Source organism: Monodelphis domestica, chromosome 4 (genome assembly GCF_027887165.1).
Source record: "Monodelphis domestica isolate mMonDom1 chromosome 4, mMonDom1.pri, whole genome shotgun sequence".
Classification (NCBI taxonomy): Eukaryota; Metazoa; Chordata; class Mammalia; order Didelphimorphia; family Didelphidae; genus Monodelphis; species Monodelphis domestica.
The window spans coordinates 165,415,037-165,427,111 of NC_077230.1; the positions used below are offsets into that span (position 1 = coordinate 165,415,037).

The following is a 12,075-nucleotide window of genomic DNA, read 5'->3' on the forward strand; positions in this document are numbered from 1 at the left end:
GGACTCATTAGCTTTCTCCTCCAACTCATTTTTCTTTATAGCTTTCCTACTATTGTAAAGGATACCATCCTTTTCCCAATCATGCAATTTTGCAACCTAGGTGTCAGCATCAATTCTTTGCTCTCTCAACTACTCCCTCCATATACCATCAGTTGTCAGAGCCTGTGATTTCCACTGTAGGGGGAAAAGGGGTTATTTTTAAAAGGGTTGGACTGGATTATTTAAGAGTGTGGTTGCCAGGATTTAATTTATTCCAAAGAGATTTATTTACAATTTATTTACAAAATGTAGAAAAAGTGAAGTAAGAAAATCAGAGAGAAGATAGGGTAAGATATCTAGCTTAAGCACTAAGTAATTTACTCCTGGCTCCAGGTAGGGAGAGTTAGTCCTTAGGCTTCACCAAAGCCAAGGACCTGGGGAACCCTCTTCAGAAAAATCCAGCAGTTAAGAGTCAGCTTTTTCACTCACCATGTGTAAGTTCAAAGGAAAAGATTTTAGAACAGCCTCATCAGGAAACAGGGTCTCAGGTCCAGTCAGCACATTCTTCACCAGTTTCCACTTCTAAGAATGAAAAGCTGCCAGTAGACTGGCACTCAGGAAGTTGCCACTCCCTTTTAAAGACACTTTCTCTTGCATTACTTCCTGTACCTTACCCTAATTCTAAGTCTACTAATCACAGTTGAAGCCCTGCTTTAGGACTGCCCAGGAGGCAGTCAGTTGATTCTGATTCATCACCGACTAACACTGTGAATCTTAAAACTGCTCAGACTGTACCTTAGAAGATTTGGTTAAGCTATTCCCCATTTTAAACAATTCAGGTACTTGGTCAGGAATGTATTGAGAACTTTAAAATTACTCCCCTCTGCTCAGACAGTGCCTTAGGGGAAGATAAAGTTGCAAATTCCTTACTGAACAATGAAAAGTCCCCAACTCATACTTATAGTGAAGCAAAAACCCTAAGCTAGGTGGTCTGTTTTTAGATCTAATACAAAAAGGTACTAAGTACTTATAAAGTTTTAATTAATCACTAAATTAATTTTAAATTTTTTAAATTTAATTTAATTTAAATTAATTTAAATTAATCACTAAAATTTTTTAATTTTTTTAAAATTAATTTTAAATTTAAATTTATTTTTTTTAATTTATCACTTTTTTTAAATTTATCACTATTTTTAAAAATAGTTTAAATTAATCACTAAAAGGTCAAGCAACTTACAAAGGGCAAGCTTAGCAAAGAGATGTGAAATACTCAGAAGATATAATCTAATCAGAGAAGGTGATAACAAAAGAAGATGTGAACTAAGAATGGACAGTCCTGGGGAAAATGTCTACTGTGATTGGTAGATGTGAAAATTTAGGGGAGGTGACATAAGAGAAATTTCTCTTTAAAAGGAGCTCTCTGAACTTAGTTCAGGGAATTCGCCACGGAGTTTGGAGTTTGGAGTTAGTTTGGAGGAGCTGGGTCTCTGAACTGAGTTCAGGAGTTGAGGATTTCAGTAAAGGACTGGAGTTTTGCTTTAGGATGATCTTGTGGTGAGTGATAAAAGACTGATTAGTCTCTCTTAAGGCCCTTCCTACTATTTTCCTTCTCTCTCTCTCTCTCTCTCTCTCTCTCTCTCTCTCTCTCTCTCTCTCTCTCTCTCTCTCTCCTTAATTCCTTCATTTGTATTAATTAAAATCTCCATAAAACCCAGCTGACTTGGGTATTTTCATATTTGGGAATTTTTCCCATGGTGACCACTTATTTTTTATTTAAATCAAGACAATAAAAATTATCTTTATAGTTTTGGCAAGTCACAGTCTTGAAAACCACATTTTCATGATTACATCACACATGTGGGTCACAGACCTCCCTCACTAAAGTGTGAATGGGGTGTTTACACCATTGGTGATTAAATCTAAAAATGGGCAGATCTTCCTACTCAACTTTTAAGTAGGGTGTTTACACTTTTGGTGATTAAATTCTAAAAATATGCAGGGATTACAATTTAATCTTCACAATCAGAGGAGAGTTAAATTTAATCTTCACACCACTTCCATAACATCTCTTGACTATGTCCCCTTATCTCCTCTTACACTTTCACCATCCCATTGGAGGTAGTGTCATCTCACAACTGGACTATTGTAATAGTCTGCTGGTCTCCCTGACTCAATTCTATGGGAGTCTGCTAGCAGCTCCCATGAGAAAGGAAAGATAGAAGATTATCCCTTGGGGGAAAGGAATTGAGGCGGGTGGGGGGGGGCGGGGGGATGGTAAGAAACGAGTCAGACACCGAATCGTGTGGGAATTGAGCATCACAGATCTAGCTCAGCCCCTAACTTCACAAGGACATGAGGTAGTGAGGTGACTTTAAAACAATGCCATGGGAATCAGGAAGGAGTTAGGAAATCAATGGAGGGAAAAGCCACTAGTTCCTTAAAGCCCGTGCTTTAAGTATAGACCTGTCTGGTTTGAGGAGAGGAGATTAAGAAAGAAACCACTGGTCCCTTAGAGCTGGTACTCTAAGCCCAGACCACTTGAGGATAGGAGATTAAGAAGGAAAGGTCTTTCAGAGAGAGAAAGGGAGATAGAGAGAGGAAGCTAGAGCTGAGCTTTGCCAGAGGCCAAGCTCCAGGAAAGACAGAGACAGGCTAAAGGTGGTAAGGTAAAGTCTGGCTTTCTGTGGTCCCACATATTTATTGGTATTGAGATGTAAATGTACATGATGCATATTAATGAATACACTGTGGATTGCCATTGGTTTAGATGTAAATTACGACAAGGTATGGGCGTGGCTTTTCTCAGACTGCCGAGAACAAAGAAACCTGAGTTCCTGCCTAAATCTTTAGGAGTGTTGGTATCAAAGGTCAGTGCCTGAGTATGCGCTCTCTTAAGACAGTCCTTACAGATTAATTATTTCCCTTGTGCATTCACAGGTGTGGACTGTTACAGATTCTTTCTCCATTCCAGTCCATCCTCTATTCATGTGTCAAACAGATCTTCTAAAGTGAAAATCTGACCATATCCCTCATATTTTCTCCTTCCTCTTCTCCTTTTCCTGGCTTCCCTGTCCTTCTTCAATTTCCCTAAAATCTCACCTCTGAAAGAAACCTTTCTTGACATTTCATCTCCTTAATACTGGTGCCTTCCCTCTATGATTATCTCCCACTTATCCTGTAGTCTCCCCCATTAGATTGTGAGCTCCTTGACATTTTTTTTTGCCTTTTTGCAAATCCCCAGGATTCAACCTAGTGCCTGGCACATAATAGACATTTAATACATTCTTATTGATTTAATTTTAATAATAATTTCCTAGTTAGAATTTTTAAAAACTTTACTGAGATAACTTTGATTACATGAAATTAAAAGGGGTTTGTACAAATAACATCAATGCAGCCAAAATTAGAAGAAAAGAAGGAAACTGAAAAAAAATCATGTTTTTTCTGATTAAGACCTTATTTCCTAAGTATATATGGAACAGAGCTAAATTTATAAAAAATAAGAGACATGCTCCAATTGAGAAATGGTCAATGGATCATAAACAGGTAATTTCAGGATAACTCAATAGTCACATGAAAAAATACTCTAAATCACTATTGATTAGAGAAATGAAAATTAAAGCAACCCTGAGGTACCAGATTGGCTAAAATGACAGAAAAGGAAAATGATAAATACTGGAAGGAATGTCAAAAATAGGTACAATAGTGCATTGTTGGTGGAGTTGTGAACTAGTCCAACCATTCTGGAGAAAAATTTGAAATTATACCCAAAGGGCTCTAAAGTCATTTATAACATCTGACCCAGTAATAAAATAACTAGGTCTGTATTGAAAAAGGGATCAAAGAAAAAGTAAGGAGACCTATTCCTTATATTTCTCTCTCTCTCTCTCTCTCTCTATATATATATATATATATATATGTCAGATCTATAGTGGCAAAGAATTAGAAATTGAGGGGATGCCCATCAACTGGAGAATGTCCTTTCAAGCTGTGTTATATGGTCCTAATGGAATATTATAATGCTTTAGGAAATGACGAGACAAAGGAGGGAGGCCTAGCATTACCAGATAAAAGGGTGGATGAATGGAATAGAGTTGGAGTAAATGACAGTAGCAAGGTAGTGTTCAATAAACGCAAAGATCCAAGCTTTTGTGACAAGAGCCTACTATTTGACAAAAACTGCTGGGATAATTGGAAACTGATATGGAATAAATTTAGGTTTAGATCAACATCATATACCCTATACCAAGATTAACTCAGAGTGGGTAAATGACTTAAATATAAAGAGGGAAATCATAACCAAATTACGTGAACATACAATAGTATCCTTATCAGATCTTTGGGAAAAGAAGGACTTTAAAACTAAGAAAGAGATAGAGAATATTATAAAATGTAAAATGAATTATTTTGCTTATACTAAATTTAAAAAGGTTTTGTACAAACAAAATCAGTGCAACCAAAATGAAAAGGGAAACAACAAATCGAGAGAAAATATGTTATAATGAAAACCTCTGACAAAGGTTTCATTTCTCAAATTATAAGTAGCTAAGTTAATTGTACAAAAAAAAATCAAGCCATTCTCCAATTGACAAATGGTCAAGGGACATGAATAGGCAGTTTTCAGATAAAGAAAACAAAACTATCAATAAACACATGAAAAAGTGTTCTAATTCCCTCCTTATTAGAGAATGCAAATCAAAACAACACTGAGGTACCACCTCACACCTAGCAGATTGGGCAATATGACAGTAAAGGAAAATAATAAATGTTGGAGGGGTTGGGGCAAAATCAGGATCCTAATGCATTGCTGATGGAGTTGTGAATTAATCCAGTCATTGTGGAAGGCAATGTGGAATTATGTGCAAAGGGATTTAAAGAATGCATACCTTTTGATCCAGCAATACCACTACTGGGTTTGTACTCCAAAGAGATAATAAAAAAAATACTTGTACAAAAATAATTATAGCCTCACTTTTGTGGTGCAAAAAACTGGAAAATGAGTTGTGCTTTGATTGGAGAATGGCTGAACAAATTGTGGTATATGATGGTGATGGAATACTATTGAGCTGTGTGAAGATGAGATTAACTCTCCCCTGTCCATTTTTTAGCTTTAATCACCAGAAGTATATATACCTCACTTGCCCTTAAGAGACTCTCCCCCCCCCCCAATTCCCAAATGGTGTATATACACTTCTGGGGATTAAATCTAAAAAATGGCCAGGGGACAGTTAATCCCCTCTTCACAGATGTAAGGATTGATGATCTGGAGGATTTCTATATGACCTGGGAGAACCTCAATGTTGATGATTTTGTCTAGGTTTTTGGTTGATTGTCTAGGACTCTTTAAGTAGACCATCATATCATCTGCAGAGTGATAGCTTGATCTCCTCATTGTCTAGTTTAATACCTTTAATTTCTTTTTCTTCTCTAATTGCTACTGCTAATGTTTCTAGTATAATGTTAAATAATAGAGGTGATAATGGGCATCCTTGTTTCACTTCTGATCTTATTGGGAATGCATCTAGTTTATCCCCATTGCAGATGATGTTTGCTGATGGTTTTAGATAAATACTGTTTATTAATTTTAGGAAAGACCCTTCTCTTCCTATCCTTTCTAGTATTTTCAATAGGAATGGGTGTTGTATCTTGTCAAAGGCCTTTTCTGCATCTATTGAGATAGTCATGTGATTTTTGTTGGTTTGCTTTTTAATATGGTCAATTATGTAGATGGTTCTATTATTGAATCATCTTTGTATTTTTGGTATGAATCCTACCTGGTCATAGTGAATAACTCTCATGATCACTTGCTGGAGTCTTTGCTAGTATCCTATTTAAGTTTTTTTTGCATCTATATTCATTAGGGAGATTGGTCTATAGTTTTCTTTCTCTGTTTTTGACCTGCCTGGCTTTGGGATCAGTACCATGTTTGTGTCATAAAAGGAATTTGGTAGAATTCCTTCTTTGCTCATTTTGTCAAATAGTTTGTATAATATTGGGGTTAGTTGTTCTTTGAATGTTTGATAGAATTCATTTGTGAATCCATCTGGACCTGGGGATTTTTTCTTAGAGAGTTATTTGATGGGTTGTTCAATTTCTTTTTCTGATATGGGATTGTTTAAGTAATCTATTTCTTCCTCTGTTTGTCTAGGCAATTTATATTTTTGTAAATATTCATCCATATCATCTAGATTGCTGTATTTGTTGCCATATAATTGGGCATAATAGTTTTTAATGATTGCCTTAATTTCCTCTTCATTAGAAGTGAGGTCTCCCTTTTCATCTTGGATACTGTCAGTTTGGTTTTCTTTTTTCCATTTTTGATTAGATTGGCCAGGACTTTATCTATTTTATTTGTTTTTCAAAGTGCTAGCTTCTAGTCTTATTTATTAAATCAATAGTTCTTTGACTTCCAATGATATTAATTTCTCTTTTGAATTTTAGGATCTCTAATTTAGTCTTCATCTGAGGATTTTTAATTTATTCACTTTCTAGTTTTTTAATTTGCATGCCCATTTCATTGACCTCTGCCCTCTCTAGTTTGTTAATATATGAACTCAAGGATTTACTTCTTTGGCTGCATCCCATAGACTTTGAAAGGATGTCTCATCATTGTCATTTTCTTCAATGAAATTATTAATTGTTTCTATGATTTGTACTTTAACTAACTGATTTTGAAGAATCGTATTGTTTAATTTCCAATTAATTTTTGATTTGCCTCTTCATGTACCCTTACTAATTATTTTTATTGCATTGTGATCTGAGAAGGTTGCATTTATTATTTCTGCTCTTTTGCACTTGTTTGCAATGTTTTTATGCCCTAATACATAGTCATTCTTTGTGAATGTATAATGTGCTGCTGAAAAGAAGGGGTATTCCTTTTTGTCCCTATTTATTTTTCTCCACATATCTACCAACTCTTACCTTCCGTCTTGGAGTCACTACTGTGTATTGGTTCCAAGGCAGAAGAGTGGTAAGGGCTAGGCAATGGGGGTCAAGTGACTTGCCCAGGGTCACTCAGTTAGGAAGTGGCTGAGGCTAGATTTGAACCTAGGACCTCCCGTCTCTAGGCTTGGTTCTCAATCCACTGAGCTACCCAGCTGCCCCCTCCTGCCTTCTTTTAAAACCCTTGGTAGGGTTTTAGATTCTAATCCACTCTGTTATTCAATTGTGTTTTATGGGTTAGTTCATTCCATTCACATTTAGAGTTATGATTACCAGCTGTGTATTTCCCAGCATTTTGATTTCTACTCCTAGTCCTGCCTTTTCTTCTTTCACTATTTCCTTCTACACCCATGTTTTGTTTTTAATAAGTCCTCCTAATTCCCACCCTTATTTTACTTCCCTTTCTACCCCATCCCTTTTTATTCCCCCCTTATTTTCTTTACAATCTTTTTAAATTACCCCCTCCCTTCCCCCTCCCTTGTACTGCTTTCCTTCCCACCAGTCCGTTTGTTACCCTTCTAAGCTTAGGCTTTTTAAAAAATTACTCTAAAACGAAGGTGAATAATATGGAAATAGGTATCAAGTGATAGCATCTGTACAACCCAGTGGAATTGCTTGGTGGCTCTGGGAGTGGGGAGGATCAAAGGGAGGAGAATAAAATGAATCATGTAAACACAGAAAAATATTTAAAAATAAAAATTTATTTAAAAAAAAGAAATGATGAGAAGGATGGTTTCAGAAAAACTTGGGAGGTTTTATATGAACTAATATAAAGTGAAGTAAGCAGAACCAGGAGAACATTGTATACAATTACAGCAATATTATACAGTGATCAACTGTGAAAGAGCTGTTTGCAGCAAATCAATGATTCAAGACAATTCTACAGACTCAGGATGAAAAATGCTGTCCATTTCCAGAGAACCAATGAACTCTGAGTACAGATTTGTTTTTCTATATATTGTTGAGTTTTTTTTTGCTTTTAAAAATGTTTTTTGGGGGCAGCTGGGTGGATAAGTGGATTGAGAGTCAGGCCAAGATATAGGAGCTCCTGGGTTCCAATGTGACCTCAGATACTTCCTTGCTGTGTGACCTTGGGCAAGCACTTAACCCCTATTTCCTAGCCCTTACCACTCTTATGTCTTTGAACCAAAACACAGTATTGATTCTAAGATGGAAGGTAAGGGTTTAAAAAATGAATAAATACATAAAATAAAAATGATTTTCATGACTTCATATATATAAATGATACATTATATGCCTTTCTAAAGGGTAGGGGAGAGATGAAAAGAAGGGACAAAATTTGGAACTCAAAACTTTTTAAAATGTATGTTAAATATAAATTAATTACATTTAAAAAAAAGATGATTATTGGCATTAAGAATTGGGTAGAAGTCTTGCCACTGTACATATTCACAATGTGACTTCATAAATTAAGTTGACTTAAGTGACAGGAAGAGGACTTGGAAAATTTTCATAATCAGACTCCATTCTTTTTTTAAAATTTTTACCATGAACTTAACAAGTAACAAACATGAACATTTCAATTTACAATGAATAGAAAAGAGAATTGCATAAACTATGATCTTCTGTTATATAGATTGTATGTTTTTAAAAGTATAGATGTACAAATACCAGTTTAAAGAAATCAATAGTTTCAGAAGTCTTAAGAACTCTGATCAATGCAGGTCAATGATATAGAATGCTACCTACCTCCTGAGCAAGACATGATGCACTCAATATGCAGAATGAGACCCACATTTTTTAACATTATCAATAAAGGAATTTCTTTTGCTTAGTTATATATATTTGTTATGATAACTTTGCAGTGTTGTTTTCTTCCAGTGGGAGGAAGAAATGGAAGGGGAAAATTCATCTAATTGAAAATGATAACATTTAAAGGAAGCATACTTTAAATTTAACACAATAGTAACAAAATTGTCCTGCTTGTCTATTTCCTTTTCTGAACTTTCTCCTCCCTTCTGCATAATTTTTAATTTTTTACTGATGCTTTCTTTCCTTATTTTGTTTCACTGTCACTATTTATCAACTTGCCCCCATCCCCCCTATTTTCTATCTCATTTCTCCCTCCAAATAAAGTCTTCCCTTGTAACAAATAAATCAACAGTATGATCAAACAAAACATATCAACACATTAGCTGTTGTATGTCTCATTCTGTACCTTTAGTCCATCATCTCTTTTTTTTAAACTCTTACTTACTTTCTTAGAATGAATACTGTGTATCGGTTCCAAGGCAGAAAGCAGTAAGGTTTAGGCAATGGGGATTAAGTGACTTGCCCAGGGTCATACAGCTAGTGTCCGAGGATAGATTTGAACCCAGGACCTCCCATCTCTGGGCCTGGCTCTCAATACACTGAGCCACCCAGCTGTCCCCAAGGGATTTTGTTGTTTGGAGTAAGTTTTGTATCTCTTGTGCCAAGTGGCTAATTCCTATACCATTTTTCTTACATAATTCTCATTTATTTTTCCATTTGCTCCTCAAATGCTCCCATTATGTTCATAAATATTTTAAAATTATTTTTAAAAATTCTTGCTTCATTTTTTCCAAGTAATCTAGTCAATTTTTTGCACAAGCTGTGTTTTCCTTTGAGACTTTGTTTTCCATTATTTTGGAGAAATTCTCTTTTGGGCTTGTTTTGAAGGTCCCTTTTAGAATAATAACTTTCTACAGTGAGATCCTTATTATTTTTTTTTTGTGATTCTTGAAGCCTATTTCTTGACTTTTGACTTAATTTTAGTTCTGTATTCTGCCTAACTTCTGAAGAGAATGTCTAGTTGCTCCTGTTGCCACTTTCTTTGGGAATTGCTATTCTAGTATCTGAGAGACTGGCTAGGGATTTGGAAACTTTAAGTGCTCCCCCAAGCAAAATCTAATTGTTGCCTCAGTGGTCTGAGGTCTCCAAGCTCCTGACTTGGGTCTGGGTCTGCAAAAGTGGAATGAAGCTAGACTTCCCCTCTATCAGCCAAATGGAAAGATCTGTTGCTTAAGAATGGTAGATTTATATACAGTAGGAGTTCGTTTTATGTGAGTGATATGTTTCAGGACCCTTTGTGTAAATTGAAAGTCATTCATAATAGTGAACCCCAGAAGTATTTCTTATATGAACATACATAGCTACTCTAAGACTTCAATTAGGCTTATCAGAACTTCCCAGACTATCAAACAATGTACTTCAGGTCTATTATTAATAATTAAATAATAGTAATGAGACAAAGAGGAGCACTACTCTGATACAGACTCGACTTGTTACAAGCCAGAACTCTGGACAAAGACTGATGAGGTCATTTGGGGGTTTTGGTTTAATAAGATTATTCTCTTACAAAAATGAACAATATGGAAATATGCTTTGCATGATCAGAAAATGTATAACCCAGTTCAAATTGCTTGCCAGCTCCAGGAAGGAAGAGTGAAGAAAGGGAGACAATATGGATCATATAACTTCAGAAAACTTATGTGGAAATTTGTTATTACATGTAATTGAATTGGTAAAATGAAATATCTTCATAATTTTAAGAAAAACCAGACTGATGAGGGGGCAAATGTTTAGCACAAAAAAAATTGTAATTACTCACACTAAAGCATCTCAAAGCAAGAATGAGTATGAATGGACAAACTGTTATGAGTCTTTATCCTGCTTGGGAAAATGGTGCAGATTTAATGCTTTTTAAAAAAAAATTATGTATTTTTCTTTTTTAAAGCATTTTTCCAGATTTCATGTTGATACAATTTTTAATATTTATTTTCTGACATTTTTCAATCCATGTTCTCTCCCTATCTCCCAGCACTCTCTCCTCCCCAAGAAGACAGGTAATATGATATAGGTGGTATATATATTGTCATCTATGCATATTTTCATGTTCATCGTGTTGTGAAACAAGACACGTTGCTTACCTTAGAGAAAAAATTCATGGAAGAAATAAAGAATGACATGTTTCAATTCACATTCAGACTCTGACCCTTCCAAGGCATTGGATATCTTTTTTTTTTTTTTGCCTTGAGTCTCTTGGAGTTGTCCTGAATCCATCACTTGTTGATAATAGTTAAGTCATTCATGTTGATCATCATAGAGTATTGTTATTGTGTACAATGTTCTGTTGGTTCTGCTTACTTCATTTTGCACTTATATGTCTTTCCAGGTTTTTTGGTGATCATCTTGTTTGTCATTTTTTATGGCACAGTCCATATACCACAGTTTCTTCAGCTATTCCCCAGGTATTAGACATCCCTTCAGTTTCCAGTTCTTTGCCACTCCAAAGACAGCTGTCATAAGTATTTTGTACAGGTAGGTTATTTCCCCCTATATTTAATCTCTTTGAAATACAGACCTCATAGTGGTATTGCTGGGGCAAAGGATATGCACTATTTTACATATTTTTCTACCTTTATTTTTTCAATTGCCTGGGTTTTAAACCTGAATTTGAGTATGTCGATTTCAGTTAAAATGAGGTTCTCCTGTATTCCTCTTTGATCTAGGATACCTACCTATTTATGACTACATATTTCTAGGAATACATGTAACTAGGAATAACTACAGAGTTATTCCTCCATAGGCTGGGCTCAATTTTGAAAAGAAGATCCTGCTTTGTTCCTTGGGTCTGAGACAAACCACTATTGCTACTGATACTAAAAGCTTTTGAACTTCCTCTTTTCTCTAAAACCACCCCAAACCTCCCTACAAACACCACTGCTAAAAGACCCTTCTCATTTCAGCTTGAACCTCTGTCTTGAAACTGGGTATTAGGTAACAAAACTGCCTAATGCAGTGACTCAGTATGGGTCTGATGATACCCCAATCTGGGTTTGAGACCTTTTCTTGTCCTGGTACACAGCCTCTCCCTTGGTGCTCGAGTGCTCCCATGAAACACCCCTGGCATAACTTCTCACTGGTGGACACATCCCTACCTGTTTGTCTCCCTATCCTGAGCAGGGCTGGATTCACAATTCACTGTGGCTTCTTCTGGATTTTCCCATCAGGATTCATTTCCCATCAGGAACATGTTTTAGATCTGTTTGGAGGAGTTGGTGAAGGGGAACTTAATTTACTGCTTCCTAGCACTCTGCTATCTTGGCTCTCTAAGAGTATAATTTCAAATCGCCTCTATTGCATTTGTGATGTCACAACAAAGTGTCTGTT

General features: G+C 35.8%; 1 long non-coding RNA gene across 1 annotated transcript in view; it reads right to left on the reverse strand.

The window, feature by feature from the left end:
* LOC103095500 (uncharacterized) overlaps positions 1-12,075 on the reverse strand; it is a 39,138-nt gene extending 27,063 nt beyond the window's left edge. The window contains exon 1 of the long non-coding RNA XR_008911215.1: positions 11,844-12,075. This is a non-coding gene — a long non-coding RNA (uncharacterized LOC103095500). The remainder of the gene's footprint in view (positions 1-11,843) is intronic.